Here is a 7,907-nt window from a genome sequence, read left to right as displayed (position 1 = left end):
TGAAGCTGTCAGTGTGATTCTGTTTTGGTGGGCCGAAGTGGTGAATGCGATGGACATGAAATCCATGCGGTTTCCCCACGCAGGTGTGAACCCTGCCGACTACATTTGAGAACTGTCGTCAGAAAGAAAGGGAGATTGCTCCACGGTTTTTTTAAAAATGCAAATCAGTGGAGGGGTTGAAGTATTTCAATCACATTGGGACTGGTCGGGAATCTGTAGCCCACTGCCTGTCAGGGTGGAAACAAGCAGATACCCACAGAGCTGCTTTTGAGGCTCTGAGCCAAGAGTTTGGAAATGAGACGAGACCAGTGAGGGGCGTGAAGTCCTGATCGAAGTTAAGCAGGCACCTAAGGATTAATGTGTTTTATTTGCCAGTAAAAGATACTGCTTCACAAATTTGGGACTATGGAAGGGAAGCAGTGACGGTGATTATCTTTGGCTGTTCCTCTTGTGAATGTTCCCATTGCTGCGCATGTCCGTGTTAATGTCAGAACTCTGACCCATGGCGGCGTCAGGTTCGCACATTGCCAGGGGCGCAATGGATGACGCATCTGACTCCACCTACCTGTTTGAAATGCAGCTCACAGCTTCTTCACACACCCCAATTCATCTTTCTCATTGTCCTGAAGCCGACATATTGTTTGAATTCCTGATCTGCAGGAACAAGACACTTTTCATTGTCTCGCGTCAGTAAATGTCCCTGAGAACATCAGAGTCAAGTCACAGCGCTGTCAGAGGAGAGGAAGCTGAAATAGCCCCACACGCTGCTCACGGGCACTTTTCACTTTCCCCAACTCACCGCCCCAACCACTGCGGCTCTTGGGAGTGGAAAGGAAACAAACACCAAAACCCAGTCTCAGCTTTGTAAGTCTTCAGGAAATAAGAAAACTGTCCATCCCTTCGGATCTTCCATCCTGGGCTGACAGCCTTGATTTTAAATGGCTGTCCAGTCAGTGCCGATTCGTTTAGGCTGAAAAAAATCTTCCTTATCTCATCCCAGCATTTCTTGCCACAGAGACCTGTGTGGCAGAGTTCATGCATATATTTCCTTGTATGGTATTTTGTAAATAACATTCGTTTGCGGGTTGTTTGTATCGGGTATTTCAGGTTCATTAGCCGCTGTTTAAGTGTGTTGGTAGGTTTGTGGGCTACCATGATGCTGAGAGGGTTGAGTTGTCTGGACATCATTTCCCAGATGTCTTTAATGTAAAGTAATGTGGCTAGGGTTTCCGCAGACGTTGTGTCTACTTGTGTCAGTTTGTTGATGTGAAATCGGCACACTGGGTTTATTGGGTAGGCAAAAGTGAGGACTGTAGATGCTGGAAACCAGAGTTTAGATCAGAGTGGTGCTCGAAAAGCACAGCAGGTCAGACAGCTTCCGAGGAGCAGGAAAATCGACGTTTCGGGCAAAAGCCCTTCATCAGGAATAGAGGCAGGACGCTTCCAGGGGTGGCGAGATAAATTGGGGGGTGCTGGGCCAAAGGTAGCAAAGAGTACAATAGGTGAATGGGGTTGGGGACGTAGGTGACAGGTCAGAGAGGAGGGTGGAGCGGATAGGTGGGAAGGGAGATTGACAGGTCCTGAGGACAGCGCTGAGCTGGAAGGTTGGAACTCAGGGAAGGTGGGGGGAGGGGAAATGAGGAAACTGGTGCAGTCCACATTGATGTCCTGGGGTTGAATGTATCCGAGGCAGAAGTTGGGGCGTTCTTCCCCCAGACATCGGGTGGGGAGGGAGCGGCGATGGAGGAGGCCCAGGTCCTGCATGTCCCTGGCAGAGTGGGAGGGGAGGTTGAAATGTTGGGCCACAGGGCGATGGGGTTGATTGTTGCGGGTGTCCTGGAAATGCTCCCTCAAACGCTGTGACTTGACTCTGCGACGGGGCTCCAGTCTCCCCAATGTAGGGGAGACCGCATCGGGAGCAATGGATACAAGAAACAACTTTTGTGGAAGCCTTCTAACTACCGTGACCCGTGTTCGATTTCCGGGCAGGGAAGCAATTTTCAGTAGAGCTGTCAAACTTCACTACCGTTACCCTGGTGGTCTAGTGGTTAGGATTCGGCGCTTTCACAGCTGCGGCCTGGGTTTGATTCCCGGTCAGGGAAGCAATTTGCAGTGTGTTTTTTTGGCTGCCCATTCTCCTTAAATGCGCTGTCGAGTTACTGTTTGGTCTTCGGAGTCACTGGGTGCTGCACTGCGTTGTGGTTCGTTGAAATAGTGCCCTTGTTCACATTTGTTTGTATGTGTAGGGATGATTACTTCTGTAGCTAAGTACTTGGTTCACGTGTGTTGCTTTCCTGCAGAGGCTGTTTTGAATTTACCATTGACTGTTCGCTCTACTGTGACATCTCGAAATGGCACTTTGTTGTTGTTCTCCTCTTTTGTGAATTTTATGCCAGGAAGGAGATTGTTGATGGTGTTGTAGGTTTCCTCTAATTTGTTTCATTTTTTGATGACAGAAGTGTTTCATGGGTATTTCGTTGATTTGTTTGTAGGGCTTGTTATTGAATATGAAGTGGGTGGTAAGGCACAGTTCCACGAGATTGACTGTGTTATCTTTGCTGCTGAAGTTGGTTCTGTGTTTTTGTCTTTAGTTCTTCGAGTAGTGTCTTCAGTTTTCTTTGGCCACGTTGATGTTAATGGATGTGAACAGGGCTGTTATGTCAAAGGACAACATTATTCCATCCTCTTCTATCTTCGTGTCTTTGATGTTCAGGAATTCTTGGATGGAGTAAATGGAGTAGCATAAATCTTCGACTTGGTGTTTTAGTCCTCAGTGGAGGCCTTTGACTAGTCTGTATATTGGTGCTCCAAGTAGTGAGACTATGGCCTGAGGGGGGCTCCTAGTTTGAAAAAGAGGAGAACAACAATAAACTGAATTCTTAGATGTCACAGTAGAGCGAACAGTCAATGGGAAACTTCAAACTAGCATCTACAGAAAAACAACACACACAAACCAAATACTTAACCACAGAAGCAATCATCCCAACACCCACAAACGAAGCTGCATCAGGACATTATTTCAACGAGCCACTACACACTGCAGCACAGAAAAACTACGAAGACCACAAGAGAAATACGTATATAGTGTATTTAAGGAGAACGCGTCCCCAATAAACCCATTCTGCCGATTTCCCAGTGATGCTTCCAAGCTCACTCTCAAAAATTCGGTTTGTCCCTCCATTCTTTCCTGTTTGTTTTTTGTGGGTTTTGAAAGCGTTCCCAATCCTCTGACTGAGTATTAGAGTTGGGAAGGTAAAAACAATGACTGCAGATGCTGGAAACCAGATTCTGGATTAGTGGTGCTGGAAGAGCACAGCAGTTCAGGCAGCATCCAAGTAGCTTCGAAATCGACGTTTCGGGCAAAAGCCCTTCGTCAGGAATAAAGGCAGTGAGCCTGAAGCATGGAGAGATAAGCTTATCTCTCCATGCTTCAGGCTCACTGCCTTTATTCCTGACGAAGGACTTATGCCCGAAACGTTGATTTCGAAGCTGCTTGGATGCTGCCTGAATTGGAGTTGCGCAGTTATGTTGTGGCTGCACAGGACATTGGTGAGACCACTTTTAGAATATTGTGTGCAATTCTGGTGTCCCTCCAAGCAGAAGGATATTGTGAAATTTGAAAGGGTTCTGAAGCACCAATGGGTCCACAGAGGGGAAGAGGCCCTTCTGCTGCCCTGAGTGTGGGAAGGCCTTCAGTGATTCCTCTGCCCTGCTGACGGACCAGTTGGTCCACACCGGGGAAGGCTGTTCTCCGGCCCCAAGTGCGAGATGGCCTTCAGCAGTTCTTCCCACCTGTTGAGACACCAGTGGGTCCACACTGAGAGGCCGTTCTTCTGCCCCAACTGCAGGAGGGGCATTGCTCTTTCCTCCGTCGTACTGGCCCATTGGTGTGTCCAAATGGTAGAGAGGTCGTTCAGTTGCCCTATGTGCAGGAAGGCCTTCAGCAATTCCTCGGCCCTGCTGAGGCACCAGTCTATCCACACCGGGGAGAAGCCGTTCTCCTGCCCCGAATGTGGGAAGGTCTTTACCCACTCCTCCACACTGCTGAATCACCAGCTGGACCACACGGGGGTTTGGGGGGGGGGGGACAGTGGCGGAGGAGGGGAGGCCATTCTGCTGCCCTAAGTGTGGGAAGGCCTTCAGCAATTCCTCCGCCCTGCTGAAGCACCAGTGTGTCCACCCTGGGGAGAGACCCTTCAGCTGGTCCGAATGTGGGAAGAGGTTCATGTTTTCCTGCAACTTGCGGAAGTACTAGCGGGGGCACCAGCGCTCCCAGCAATCAGATCCCACCAGTGACGCTGCCTTCGGTCACCCCCCAGGACTGAATCTGCTGCCAGTTCTGACAGTGGGTGCAGTGGCAGAGTAGGTGGCCTGTTATTGTTTTCTGCTGGAATGCAATTGCCTCCCCTACACCCCACAAACCCAACCCCAAGGTAGCTCAGGGTTAGCACTGCTGCCTCATGGCACCAGGTACTCAAGAATAATTCCACCCTTGGGGTTCTGTGTGCAATTTATGGAGGGTCGGAAAATGGATCTGAGTGGGTTAGTCTTCGGAAGATCAGTGCAGATGTGTTCGGCTGAAGGTCCTGTTTTTCCACAGTGTGGGTGTGCTATGATTCTATGAGCTTTGCCTTCAGTGGACACTGTTGCTCATTGAGCCCGGGACTGCACATTGCCAATGAAATGATCCAGAGAAACCTAAGACCGCAAGACCATCGGAGAAGAAGTTTGGCCTTCTCTGCCATTCGTTCGAAACAAACGTATTGGATGAGATTAGCTACAGTGTGGAAACAGGCCATTTGTCAAAACAAATCCACACCGACCCTCTGAAGTGTAACCCATCCAGACCCATTTCCCTCTGACTAATGTACCTAACTCTATGGGCAATTAAGCATGGCCAATCCACAAGACCTGCATATCTTTGGTTTATGGAAGAAAACAGGACCACCCAGAGAAAACCCACGCAGACATTGGGAGAATGTGTACACTCCTCACTGACTACCACCCAAGGCTGGAATAAAACCTGGGTCCCTGGCACTCTGAGGCTGCAGGTGTAACCACTGAGCCACTACATATTGCAACCCGAGGTTGGCAAGCCGGGGGTTGGGAGAATACAGCAAGCCAGGCAGCACCAGGATGTGGAGTAGTCAGCGTTTTGGGTATTAACCCTTCTTCATTACTGAAAGAGTGACTTATCTATGAGAAAAGATTTACATGAATGTTGCTGGGGGTTGGAGGGTTTGAGCTGCAGGGAGCGGCTGTGTGCTGAAGGCCAGTGTGCTGAAGGCCAGTGTGCTGAAACCTTTCTTCACTACCTTGTGTACCGATGTTGTCAGAGATATAGGACCTACTTTAAACTGATGCAGAATCCAGCTGCTGAGAGCCCAGAAGCAGAGTAGTGCTGAGTGAGTGTGCTGGGCTTTAGATTTTGACACCACCTCCCCACACCTCTAGAGACCTCAGGTCTGTAGCTTGCCTTCTTATCTTTGAGGGTTTTCCACCTGTTTGAAACAGCCTGTCCTGCAATTAACCCCTTTATGCCAAGGCGTTCCTTCTACAGGCAGAATTAATTGTCCTTCTGTCACACAGTTATTAAACACCATTATCTCATCTGTCCAAAGGAACTGCTCATTGTTTTGCCTCCTCCTTCCCAGTGATAGTTAATGTATGTTATTTGTTAACTCCCTTGTAGCAGTTTCTCATTGGCCCTTTCGTTTCTTGGTCCAGAAAGAGTTATTGCTGACTCATGAAGTTTTCAAAATTCTGGAGTTTACAGGACCACACCACATTCCTCTCTGCCTCCCCCAGGAATAACGATTGCTCCTGAGGTACTCACAGTTCCTGACGTTCCTTGATATCCCCAAATACAATCCATATGTCAGGAAATCACTGGTGCTGCCCTGACATAGATAGTCAATGTTTGAACAGAAGATTATGGGGAGAAAATGCAGAAATCCGAAATGCAAAGAGACTTGGGAGTTCAAGTCCAGGATTTTCTCAAAGTAAACTTGCAGGTTGAGATGCACTTTCCCCTGCAAGTGCCGAATGTGTGACACCAGCCCATTTACCTATTCCCTCCTCGCTATCCAAGGAGCCAAACTTACATTCCAGGTGAAGTGGCCCTTTACCTGCACTTCCCACAACCCAGTCTACTGCATTTGCTGCTCACAATGTTGCCTCATCTACATTGGGGAAAACGAAGCCTTAACTGGGTGACTGCTGCACAGAACATCTACGTTCTGCCTGCAAAAAAGACCCTGAGCTTCCAGTTGCCTGCCAATTCCACACCCCACCCTGTTCCCTGGTCAACATCTCTGTCTCAGGTTTGCTGTTGTGTTGCAGCGAAGCCCAGCACCAGCAGAACGAAGAGGACTGAATATTTGACTTGGGGACATTGCATCCCTCCGGTCCCAATATCGAATTCAATAATTCTAGGGCCTGAACTCCATGGTATCCTCGTCCCTTCCACACACACCAAGCCTTGTTATCACATAGTCTGTCATTCCACACTACTTAACCACGAACAGTGTCCATTAACAGTTATTCACCCCCCCACCCCACCCCCCCCCCCCCCCCCACTCCACGCAGATCGTTATCAACTCCTTTTTCTGTCCAACAGTTCTTCCCTCGCTTTGGGCTCTGTCCTGATCTTCCCTTCCTCCCACAATATCTCCTGCATATAAACGACATTTTCCCAATCACCATCAGTTCTGTGGAAGGGTCACTGGCAACTCCTGTTTTTTGTTCCTGATATACAGCATCCGCAGTTCTTTCAGATTTTTATTGAGAGAGAGTTGGAAATTGTTTCGAGAGACAGAAGGAGAAGGTGGAGAAACAGAACAGACATGAATGAAAAATCATTGTAGTGCGATCACTTCCCTTAAGCATGAATAGAGCGCACGGACCATCCGTGAGTTTGTGGCGCAACGGTAGCGCGTCTGACTCCAGATCAGAAGGTTGCGTGTTCAAATCACGTCAGGCTCACTACAGTCAACGTCTAACATTTCAAATGAAGAAAGGAGTACGTCGGTTATATCGAAAGTTCTTTGCAGAAGCTTTCGATCACATGTGAATCTTTGCCGTTAGTTTGATTTGTGAACACTGTGTCGGGGAGGTGGTGTGCCCATTGTTTGGGTAAATGCTCAGCTCCCCGCAATGTGAGAAGTAAAACACAGACTGTTCATCACGGGATTTAAACACACAGCTGCTTCGTTCAGTTGGTGACAGCGCGGTGTGAATAACATTACACCGATATTTTTACAACATAATCTAGAGATTTCCATCCAGGTTTTAGTCACATCAAACTGCCACGCAATGATGTTATGGCCTCACTAAACTATAATAACGTGAAGATCGCTGGGATGATTTTCTACATCCGACTGCAATATAAACACAGATCATTGCTTCCAGTTTTGGTGGAACAAAAGACATCACATTGATGGAAAATTACAGTTTGTGCAAACACAGCTAGCCATCGATAACTATTAATCCTGTTCAATTCAATGGCCAAATTTCAATTCAGAAACCAAGTGCACTCGGCTGCTTGTAACATAGACAACATGACAAAATGGCTCATAGGAGGAGAAATGGGACATTGAGGAGAAGTGAAATGTTTGCTTTTGGTCACCTCCACAATTGTTAGAAAAACAGGTTGAAAGGATTCTTAAAAGGTGTGGTGACATTGACATTGAATGTGCAGGTGTGAATACCAGTAAGTTGTGAAAATAAATCAAGAACTTGTGGTTTTTAACAAAAAGAGCAGTTCACTGATATTCATGGCATCGTCTCATTTGGGAGTGATGATTCTGTCTCAGGTTTGCTGTTGTGTTGCAGCGAAGCCCAGCACCAGCAGAACGAAGAGGACTGAATATTTGACTTGGGGACATTGCATCCCTCCGGTCCCAATA

General features: G+C 47.9%; 1 non-coding gene across 1 annotated transcript; it reads left to right on the top strand.

Annotated features, from left to right (window-relative positions):
- Window positions 1–6,912: 6,912 nt before the first annotated feature.
- Window positions 6,913–6,984, top strand: trnaw-cca (transfer RNA tryptophan (anticodon CCA)). The gene has a single exon. It is a non-coding gene; the product is annotated as a tRNA-Trp (tRNA).
- The last annotated feature ends 923 nt before the right edge of the window (window positions 6,985–7,907 follow it).

This window comes from Chiloscyllium punctatum, chromosome 36, assembly GCF_047496795.1.
Source record: "Chiloscyllium punctatum isolate Juve2018m chromosome 36, sChiPun1.3, whole genome shotgun sequence".
Classification (NCBI taxonomy): Eukaryota; Metazoa; Chordata; class Chondrichthyes; order Orectolobiformes; family Hemiscylliidae; genus Chiloscyllium; species Chiloscyllium punctatum.
This window is presented reverse-complemented; position numbering and strand designations above follow the sequence as displayed.